We start from the raw sequence: 12,170 nt of genomic DNA, 5'->3' as shown, positions 1-12,170 counted from the left end.
TTTTATTAATTTCAGTGAGAAAGTAAACTGAAGTAATATTTATGATTTCTTCAAAAGACTGGTGAAACCAACATCTAGGCCAGTGCAATTTGTTAACAGTAATATTATTGTTTTCAGACAAAATCAGTTATTTTTAAGATAAAAGATGCAGAAATAAAGAATTTTATATTAAGCCAGACCAACCTTTGGATGATATTAGGTTTGGGAAGGCAATGCTATATGACAAGCAACCAATCACCAAAAGTAAATGGGAATATGGCAGTGGAGTTAAATGCAAAGAATTTCATTCATTGGTTTGCAAATTCGTTCAGTATGTCATATTTATTTTATTTATTTTATTTTATTTATTTGATTTGCCAATTGTTTACAAGATAATAAGTATAAGTGTATACATAGTTGTGAATACATGAAATGGGTACATATAAGAAAAATAAAAGAACAAGAGAAACAATAGGACAGGGACGGTAGGCACGTTGGTGCGCTTTATGCACGCCCCTACAGACCTCTTAGGAAAGGGGTGAGGTCAATAGTAGACAGTCTAAGGTTAAAGTTTTTGGGGTTTGGGGAAGAGACTACAGAGTCGGGTAGAGTATTCCAGACATTGACCACTCTATTGCTGAAGTCGTATTTCCTGCAATCAAGTTTGGTGCGGTTTACTTTGAGTTTGTATCTATTGTGTGCTCTTGTGTTGTTATGGTTGAAGCTGAAGTATTCATTGACAGGTAGGACATTGCAATGTATGATTTTATATACCATGCTTAAGTCAGACCGAAGACGGCGTAATTCAAGGTTTTCTAGTTCTAGAATTTCAAGTCTGGTGGCATAAGGTATTCTACAACGCAGTAGAAGAGTGGAGAACTCTTCTTGTGAAATATTTCTGGACTTTCTCAATTGTGTTAATATCAGATACGTAATGAGGGTTCCAGACTGATGAACTGTATTCAGTATTGGTCTAGCAAATGTTTTGTATGCTCTGGTTAGTAGTGTGATATTACCAGAGAAAAAGCTACGTAGGATTAGGTTAACAACTCTTAATGCCTTTTGGCTATGTAGTTGCAGTGGGCTCTAGCACTTAGATCATTAGAGGTGAGTATTCCAAGGTCCTTTACAGAGCTTGGGTCATCAACAAGATCTTGGCTATTCAGCTTGTATTTTATTTTCTGATTTTTTTGCCAATATGTAGGACAGAGCATTTATTTGTTGAGATTTGAAGTTGCCATTTGTTTGACCTTTCAGATACATAGTCAAGATCTTTTGTAGGGTAGCAGTATTGTCTGTGGTATTGAACAGCTTTACATCATCAGCGAAGAGAACGCAATTGCTCTTAATATGATCACAGAGGTCGTTTATGTAGAGTATGAAGAGAGTTGGTCCTAGAACACTGCCCTGGGGGACACCACTATTGACAGGTACTGGGTTTGATAGGACGCTCCCGATTTTGACCATTTGTTGTCTGTTTGACAGGAATGCTTCTATCCAGTTATTCAGTTGTCCAGAGATACCATAGGATTTTATTTTTAGGAGTAGTTTGTTGTGTACCACTGAATCAAAGGCTTTACAGAAGTCTATGTAGATCTATGTATATCACTTCTGAAAACTTCCAAAGCAATAAAAAAGGGGGAAAGAGCAGAGTGATCATAAAGTTACATGTTTAGCTATGAGGAATGAAAATATTTTTTTCAAATAGGTCATAATTGCAAAAGGTATTTCCAAAGAAATACCTTGGTTATCCATTATGAATGAAGTCACAATTGTTTCTTATTGAGTCAGCAGAAATTTTAAAAAATATAAGGCAGGTAGGTTTTAAGGACTAGACTCACTAGATGAATTAACAGGAAGAGCTACTGGAAGTCTGCCAGCGGAGTTTAATACTGAATTTTCTTTTTAAGTGAATATTGTATAATTGACTAAACTGAGAGACTGGGAAACAAAAAGCAATTAAAACCTACTACTGATGCCTTAAGGCAGGGATCCCCAAACTTGGCAACTTTAAGACTTGTGGACTTCAACTCCCAGAATTCCTCAGCCAGCATAGTTGAAGTCCACAAGTCTTAAAGTTGCCAAGTTTGGAGACCTCTGCCTTAAGGAGCAAAGGTGAAGAATAATGTTATAGTTGTGATCTGAAATGCTTAAGTCATCTTTTCTATCTGAAAATAACATGGCATATACTTGCAGAAACAGCAAATGTTCAATAGTACTTGAAATCAGAGGATTAATGAAAGACCAGTTTATTAGGATGAGGAAAGTTTTACCAGATTAAATTGATAAAGGCACTACCAAAGATGATGACAAAGGAAATCTACAGGTGAGCCTCAATGTACAACCATTCAGTCAACTACTGGTGGTTACAACTGATCCTCAAGAATTCTGGCCATCCCATCCCCCAATGTGATCATATGATTGCCATTTGCAATCTTCCATATTGACTTCCCCAGAAAATCGGTGGGAAAGCTGACAGGGAAGGTTGCAAGTTGCTGGGGTAAATCACTCCTACCCATGCACCTGTTCAGTCTCTGCACTTTCACTGTGCTAGGCACTTGTGCATCCCTAACCCACATACTAGCTCTTAAACATCTTCAGGCACCTTGCCTGATCCATAGCTCTCATGCAAATCCCAAACATGCCACATTTCTTGCACACCTTCTATGATTCTCCTTTCCATCCATGCAGACCTCCTTGCTCCCTACCTACAGCAGCCATTTACCTTCTTTACCTTCCTGCAGGCCTTGAATTTGCAATGTCCTGCCACCTTCCCGTTAACTTTGGTTGTGGGAAGTCAGCAGGAAGTTGCCTTGCCTAACAAGTTCATGGGATTCAAGACCATGGTGGCTCAGTGGTTGGAATGCAGTACTGCAGGCTTCTTCTACTGACTGCCGGCTGCCAGCAATTCAGCAGTTCGATTCTGACTGGCTCAAGGTTGACTCAGCCTTCCATCCTTCTTAGGTCAGTAAAATGAGGATTCAGATTATTGGGGGCAATATGTTGACTCTGTAAACTTCTTAGAGAGGCTATAAAGCACTGTGAAGCAATATATAAGTCTTAAGTTCTATTGCTATTCAGTTAACAGTGGCAACTGGGACCACATGGAATGTTGCTGCTAAGCAATCCAGTCGTAAAATGCAACCTCGTCATTTAATGATGAAAATGCTGGTCTCAATTGGCATTATAAGGCAAGGACTACTTGTGCTCTCCATATGGAAGACAAACGGCAAATATAAAATAGTACAGTAGTAACCAGAAGCAAGAGACAGAAGATACTATGCACTATTAGCCTCCATTTTGGGGCTTTTAACATTTGAAGAAGCAGACATTCCAGAATAAATGATATGAACATGGATCCCTAAAGGCTGGATGCAGTCCTGAATTAATGATTAAATAGAGTAAGCACATTCAGTACTTACCGAGTCTTAATATTAGTTAGATAATGGAGGGGCTCAGGAGCCCTATTGTTGGGCTGTATTTTAGGACATTACTTGCTTCAGTCAGGCCCTGGCCAAACACAATACAATACTGTAATGCTCTAAAACAAATGCATACCAATTAGAGCCAGTGGTTGATGAAGTGTGTTATTTACTAAGAGCGTAAAGCTGGAATATTACAGAACAACTTCCAAAAAAATAAATCCACTAGTAATTAATAGTTCATCTGAGACAAATGAGAGTGTAGCAAAGAACAGCACAATGCATCACCATAGATGTTGAAGGTCTAGCAAAGCTGAAAACATAGGAGCTTATACAGTGTTCTCATCCATACTCGCAGCCCATGAAACAGGCTGGATGAGGGTTGAATCTTTGAGATCCAACTTCATTTAGCTGGCCCAGCCCGGGAGTTCTCCCCCACCCATATCAATTCCACATACAGAAGTTGTTTTTCTATCAGCCTCTTTGAGACTGAAAGAGCTGCCTACCCGATTGAAACATGGAAACATCTTCTCCAACCCAGTTGTCGGCAAAAAAGACCAAATAGAGCTCTAAAATAGTAACATTAATGAATATAAATATGAAGTTTGACATTGCACATCTCAACTCTTAGCTGTAAATGAGGTCCCATGTAAAATGTATATAATTTGTCCCATAAACAAAAGAACCCTAAAGTTTAACATGACAAAGAAGGATCATCCTACCAACACGGAGAGGGCAAGCTGCTAGTACATAAAATAAGAATAATCCCCACTCCATTCTAGCACTGATGATGTTACCTAGTTTGGTAATGAAACATCTACAAGAAAACACCAAACTCAGAGAGTATTGAGGACTTCACAATTACAAATCAGCCTGACATCAATATTTGAGGAGAGAGTAGAGCAGATCATAAAAAGATTTTGCTGTAGGCTCTTTGAAAAAGGTGGTAGCCACTAGACATCAAACTGAATTTGACAAAAGCAAGTCTCAGCAGAGCAAATTTATCTTTTTTTTTTAAAGATATTTTTTAATGCAGGGTGGGAATACTGCAGATACAATATACTTTAATGTCAGTACACAAGTAGCACATAATGTTCTTCACAGTTAGTTAAGTGCAAACTGCCTGGGATCACAAAGTGGATACATTGTGGACTTGAAACATGATCATCACTTATGGCTTTATCAAACCAGGAGAAGGCTTTGAGTGGGTTGCCACAAGGGCTTTCTGTTCAACATTTTATAAAAGATTTAGATAAAATTGTCGGATTTGCTGATGACACAAAGCTGGGGAAGGCGGGGAAGGCGGCGGGGGGGGATAAGATACTTATTTAGTATGTGCCAAAAATCTGATGGCAAACTGAATATATAACAGCAATGGATATGATTCCCCCACCCAAAAAAACCAAAAACCCCAAATGTAGGTTTCAGCTAAATCAAGAGAAAGCGCAGATGTTCTGATCGTGTGGCAAGAATTTTTTTCCTATTAAGATAAAAACCGCATCACGTAATTATAAAAAGGAAATGTGAAATATATTCCTGCAAATGTTCTATGAGATATAAACTACTCTATTCCAAATTAATTCTGCACTAATATTCATCAGAAGCAATGATTTCTTCCCTCTGCCTATCCTTTGCTGCTAAAAAAAATGGTAGATTTTTTTTCTCCACTGAAATAGAAAAACGAGAAAACAGATTACCACCACCTCCGCCGCCACCACCATCCAAATGAAAAAAAAATGCAGCCTAAGGGATGTCTGAATATTCATGACCCTTTTTTTTTTTAAAGAAAGAGAACATACAGAGCTGGTTAATGACTGAGAAGTGAGGTTGTTCTCTAGAATCACTGAACACAGCTGAGTCCTCAGAGTAATTGTCAGTCATCCTGAAACAGTAAAATGTGATAAGATAAACAGCTTGCCTAGTCTGTCAAAGAAACTGCAGGAGTTATTGTCAGTAATTGCAGGAATTATTGAGTCAAGAGGCAGAATGACCATAAAGGAGCAAGAAAAGAAAAGAAAAGGAAAAGAAAAGAAAAAAGAAAAGAAAAGAAAAGAAAAAGGTCAAATATGAAAGCTTCTGTCACGATCTGAAATTAACATTAATTCAATATTAAGTTCCCTGTTGCCAAGTTAACAAGCCTGACAACATCAAAGGTATTGGCCATAGATTATAAAAGGCCTGAGGTGTTCATGGTTACTTACTACGATAGCTTTCTCTCTAGACAGCTATATTTCTCTATTATGAACAATTTTAATCTCAAATTTTAATCTTGCGAGACATTTACAGTGTAATCTTATGTGGAACTTTTGAGAAGTTAATTCTGCTGAATTTAGTGGCACTTATTCCCCTCTAAATATAAAATCCAGTTATAAGGCATAATCTAAAATACAGATGGCAAACCATTCAGATTTTCCCGCTGGGAGAGCTCCGGCGCAAGGATACGGACAACTGCTTGAAAGCTGGATCTTTTTATTTTTCAGGAAGGCGAGGGACAGCGAGAAGTCTGCGTTCCTGGGCTAGCTAGATTCTTAGGGTAAGTCCCTGGTTTTTTATACCCTTTTCTCCCTTTGTGAGTTGATTTCGTGTGAATGTTTGTATTTGTGCTTAATGTTTCAAATCCTGTTTGAGTTTATCTTTATTCCTGCCGGAGGGCAAACTCCGCGGCGTGCGGAAGGCAAACTCCGCAGGGTTGTTAGATTGTATTATCGGTTTTTCCTAATATCTTTTAGCTTTATAATGGGTTTTTTCATATTTGTCTCGTGGCAATCTCCTGTCTGTCTCTTTTGTAATTTATATTTTTTGTGTGTCTTTTGTCCGTTTGTTTTGCTTATTTGATATGTCCTGTGTTTGTAAGGGTTTCCTTTTCTTATTTGTCTAGTTTTCTTAATTACTTAGGCTTTTGTCTATAGGGATTCTTTAATACCTTTTATTTGATTCCTTTTCCTATGTAAGTTTGTTTTATGGCTGGCCTGATGTTCCCCTTGGGCTTTTCCTGTTTGAGTGACACTACTGTGTTCGTGAAGTTCCCTTTCCACAAGATATTGCCAAACTGTAACTCTAGAGTCAGCCTAATCAAAGATATGGGATGATGGGAAATCCAGTTCATCCCTTTTGGAACTTTTCAAGGTGCCATCCCCAAATCATCAAGTGTAAAGGCACCATGACAGTGTATGTGTCATAATGAAAATCACACGGGTATCATGAATTATGTAATTTGAATTAGTTGCATTGTAATACAATGAGTGCCATTTGTGCAATGACATCTTACAACGTCCCTTGCTCCCCATTGCAGATGTCCAAATTCCTACCCTATCCTAAAGAAGACAACGTCTGCTTTTTAAATAATTGAGTCTCCTGGTGCTATTACATTATTTACCCTAGAGCTTCTCAAACCTGTCACTCAGGGATGTACTGGAATTTCTGGGCAGTTCCACAAGAAATATTAACGCTGGAGGGCACCAGGTTGAAGAAGACTCAGTTCAATCAATACGTTACACTGCTGAAGCTGGGCATATTCATCTCCACTTTGGTAATAGCAGTCCAATGAATTCCTGCCACTGTATTTATAATTTCCATGGTTTTCATAGGCAGAAACCTTCAAACATGGAAACAAAATATGTGCATGTCTTCTACCTGATTTAGGGCTGAAAGAACAAAAACAGAAATGAAGCAGCCAACACATAGGGGACCCCAGCTAACCCCTGATGGAAATGCAATTCTATATATGCATCATCATCATTGTTTTAAAAACCTTGATGTGAATAACTGGACTACCAGCGGTTATCAGGTCAAAGATATCAGCCTGTAATAGGAAAATAATGTTTCATGATTTCTGAATGATTAAACCTGAGGTCACAGGAACACATTTTACACCAACTGAGGATTTCTAGCATAATGGTTCAGCATTAATCATTAGCCATTTAGTAGCTTATCTTTTAAATGAGACATAATTAGAGCTTCTTTCTAAAACTGCTAAATTATTCAGAATCCTTTCTTGGAAACGTCCGGACAAAGGAATATAGCAAATAAAGTTTCTAAGCAAATACCTAAAAGGTTTTTTAAAAAATAAAGGAAAGATAAGCTCAATCCCTTGTACTGGTTGAGTTAAATGACTGCTATTTTAAAGAAACAGCCAGAGAAACCACAGGGAAGAATTTTATAAATGAATTAATTTTGTTTGTAAATCACAAACACTTGGAATCATTATGTCTTCAAAATTGGATATTCCAGTTCTCCATTTCACAATTCAAATATATAGCTATTGCTGACTTTCATTCAGTGGTGGAATTCAAATTTTTTTACTACTGGTTCTGTGGGCTTGGCTTGGCTTGGTGGGCATGGCTTGGTGGGCATGGCAGGGGAAGGATACTGCAAAATCTCCATTCCCTACCCACCCTATTAACCTGCTTTCCAGCTCCATTCTCCTGTGCAGGGCAACAAAAGAAGACCCAGCCGATCAGCTGGGACTTGGGAGGCAGAGAATAGATGGGGGTGAGGCCAATCAGACGTGGTATTTGCCAGTTCTCCGAACTACTCAAAATTTCTGCTACTGGTTCTCCAGATACCGGTGGTATCAGGTCAAAGATATCAGCCTGTAATAGGAAAAACATCGCTATTTTTCCTCTGCTTTCATTCCACTTTCTAATGCCTTAAAAATGTATTTGTTGGTTTCCCTTCAAGTGCTGCATCTCTCAAAGAAACTAAAATTTCCAGTTCCTCGGAGCCTAGTAAAGCAACAGACCATACTGTCATGCCCTTGGTAGAGTCAGACTCTGAAGGAGAGGAGGAACAGTGACAGGGAGTGGAGTTGTGGCTCCAGAGGTTGTGGAGGAGGCTGGGGAAGGGCTGAGGCCAGCTGGGCAATCAGAGGAAGAACCAGGCCCGTTCCCTCTGCATCCTAGGACACGCAGGGAGGAATGGAGAAGGAAACAACTTGGCTTGCGAGAGAGGAAGAGGCCATGATCCCCCTCATTGGTTGCAGCTGGGGAGAATAGTATATAAGAGAGACGGTTAAAACACAGGTTGCCAGAAGCAAAGCGTGTTTTATTTTGGTCTGAAGTTATCTTGGTTGGCGTCTTTCCAACAGACTGTGCCTTGTTATCTCCTTGAATTTGGTAAATACTTCTCCTGTTCCATTGTGGAAATTTTGTCATTGTAGTTTGTTTGGTTTTCTATTTCACCTCTATCTGCTCATTAAGTTCGGACTGTATTCCTTTCTTTTGAAGACCATTTTTGAGTACGTTTTATCTCCAACTGAAATTTATTGAACAGTGGGGCCAAGCTGGAGGCATTAAAGGACATTTGTGTACGTTTTAGATTTTGTTAAGTTTGTGTTACACTCTGGGTCATCACACATACTGTTGATCATCTTTATACATATTTCAGCTCTATATTTATATACAGGAAGTCCTCAACTTACAACAATTCATTTAGTAACCATTCAAAGTTACACCGGCACTGAAAAAAGTGACTTATGACCATTTTTCACAGTTACGATGGTTGTAGCGTCCCTATGATTACATGATCAAAATTCAGATGCTTGGCAACTGCTTCATGTTTATGATGGTTGCAGTGTCCTGGAGTCATGTGATCCCCTTTTGCAACCTTATCATAAACAAAGTCAATGGGGAAGCCAGCTTCTCTTAACAACCAGGTTACTAACTTAACAACAGCAGTGTTTTACTTAACAACTGTTGCATGAAAGGTCATAAAAATGGGGCAAATTTCACTTAACAACTATCTCACTTAGCAACCGAAATTTTGGGCTCAATTGTGGTCATTAGTCAAGGACTATCTGCATTGTAGATAGGTCAAATTCAAGATGCAAACTCTCAAAAGCTTTAAAAGAGTTGTTGGAAATGAATTCGTGTGAAGTGTTAATCCCTTGTTTAATCCAAACATTGTTCAAGAGAACATTTTCCCCACTATTTCCATATTTGAGTTAGTCCACAATATCAATTTCCCAAGTAATTTGAAATCAAAACAAAAGGATAATCGGGATTTAGTACATGTGAACCCTAAAGCTTGCCAAAAGTTTAAAAATGTCTCACAGTTGCTGCCAAAATGGGCTCAAAGAAAAGCATAATCATAAAATTATCATACCCCAAACATAAATCTCTACATATATCTATCTATCTGTGAAGGACAATGCACTTGCTTGAGTAGCGAGGGAGAGTTTTGGAAACACAGAGCTTTCTCAGGGAGAAGCTGGGATAAAGAGACTGCCCAGTCCCAAACTGGAGGGGGGAAATGGGGAAAAGGTTCAGGGTAACCCTAGAATCTCTCAGGATATTTCTAGTAGGTTAGAAGGTTGTGGCTTTAATTTGGCAAGATTCTATCCTCCGAGATAGAAGCAAATAAAGGATTGGATCTGATTGGACATAGTGGTGGTGCCTCTGGGCTTGGGCCAGACTCTGTCTCCGGATATAATCTTTGCTTCATTACATCCATACCCTGCTTCATTGGTTTCTATTTTCTTGGTTTTCCATTTGTTCTTCCTTCATATATTGCAATTTCATTTTCATTCATGTTCTCCAACATGACCAAAACACCTCAGAGTATTTATTCTTTTCTGGTGTCATTCATCCACATTGGTTCAGCCGCCATCCATTCTTACCCTACCTCTTTGGGTCTTGCTATGCATACATTTTAACTACTCTAGACCCACAACATGTTTCTCCTGACACACCTAATTCTCACATTCACTTTGCACACAACCATTTTTACTTATTTTGACAAATCTTCATTGCGTACAACAGGCTACATACTTCCCATGATATTTCAACCAACATTTCCATATCACCAAGTTGCTCTATCCATTTTTCCTTCTTTACCAAGGAACACAAATACTTGCTTTAGTTATTCACCATTATATATAACTTGGAATTGTTCACAGCGGTTCCCACTCCGACATAGCCACTTTGATCTTTGATGTATTAATGCTCAGATCCATACTCATTGCTGCATTATACAATGTAACATGAGAAGCCTTTGTTTGCATACATTGTCTGCAATCATTTACTTGCATTACATTTATTTTTACAAAAGCTTTACTTCCACTATATATTTCTTGAATTACGTTCAGCAAACCCTCATATCATGCAGAACATTCCTATTCAAGCTTATTTCCTTCATCGTACATTTTTTCTGCATCAACTACATTCATGCATTTCTCAGTGGGTTGAAGAACAGCAAAAACATTGTTCTGCACACCCTCTTCCTGGCATAAAGCCACAGTGCACTTTCCAAATGTATGCACTGCTCATATGTTATCAATCAACATTCTGCTAAACACCTTCCCAAGAACAATTATTTAATCCCCTTGCCTTGTACTTTTTGCATTCACTCCTTCTAAGAGGGCAGTGTCATGGTGCAGTGGTTAGAATGCAGTACTGCAAGCTAATTCTTCTGACTGCCAGCAGTTTGGCAATTTGATTCTTACCATCTCAAGGTTGACTCAGACTTCCATCCTTCCAAGGTCAGTAAAATGAGGACCCAGATTGTTGAAGGCAATATGCTGACTTTGTAAATCACTTAGAGAGGATGGCAAAGCACTGTGAAACAGTATAATAAGACTAAGTGCTATTGCTATTACTATTCTGCCTTTTCTTCATAGAAGGAAACAATGACAGCACTATTCTCCTTCTCAGCCACACATGCAGCTTTCATTCAGGTTAAGCAAGTCCCATTTTAAGCAGATTGTGTCCATAACTGAACATTTCTTCAATTACAGTGGCAGCCTTACAATTTTCCAACACTCTTATAATTAAGATTTTCTTTTCATACATTGTTGTTTTTAAACATTAACATTTATAGCATTTATTTCAGTTCCATTCTTCTTCCACATATGCCTATCATTCCCATCAAGTCTTTAAAATCGTATTTCTATATTCCCTCGATTCATTGTCAATCCTAATTTTTCTATCACTATTATTTTTAGTTCTGTTCACTTAATTGCAAGCCCTCCCATTTAAAAACTGTTCCTTATTCTGTTTGACTACATTATTTGCAACTTGCTTTTTCCCCCTATATACATGAAGCAACATGCAACTGGAACAGCTTGACTTAAGCCCAGTTAGACTTTACACTGTTGAGCTTTTTGTTTTTCCAGGTCTTTGGGACTTAAGCGGTATTTGTAGGATGGTCTTTTTATTGGATTTCTTGGCATTCGTTTTGCATGTTTATGCTTAATGTTGCAAAGTGTTTTTATCAGAAATTATTACACCGATATCTGAATCCTAGAGGATTGTCTTAATCCTGACCCTAACTCATATTTCTGTCAAAAATAGCATATTATTTTAGGGAGTGCTAAGTTATAATTAAAAATCTGGACAATTAAATACTGATCAAATTTTAAAAATCATCAATGAAATAAAGAATTGCTCCTGGTGAAAACTAATTTATCCACAAGCTGCCAGAGAGAAAAATTCAAGAGCTGGAAAACAATGGAGAAAACCTTCTTTCGTGTGCTTCTAGTAATGGTGGAACAAAGAGAAAGGCCTCTCTTGGTAGGTTGGATCCTCTTAGATATCCATGGGATAGCGCAGTCTTTCAAATTGTGAAAGCCCTATAGTCATGAAGGCCCCCATGGATGATATATTCTCATAAGGTCTATGTTACATATTCACTTGCATAAATCAGATGCTGCCTATGCTCCCTATATTTGGCCCAGGCCAATAATCTGAACATGGCATTCTGGATCAGTTGATGTTCCCAAACACTATTAACTGCAACTAATACACTGACAGGACTGCTGAATTGAAAGAATGT

Source organism: Notechis scutatus, chromosome 3 (genome assembly GCF_049901735.1).
Source record: "Notechis scutatus isolate UNSWTSFEM ecotype Mainland chromosome 3, rNotScu1.2, whole genome shotgun sequence".
NCBI lineage: Eukaryota > Metazoa > Chordata > Lepidosauria > Squamata > Elapidae > Notechis > Notechis scutatus.
This window is presented reverse-complemented; position numbering follows the sequence as displayed.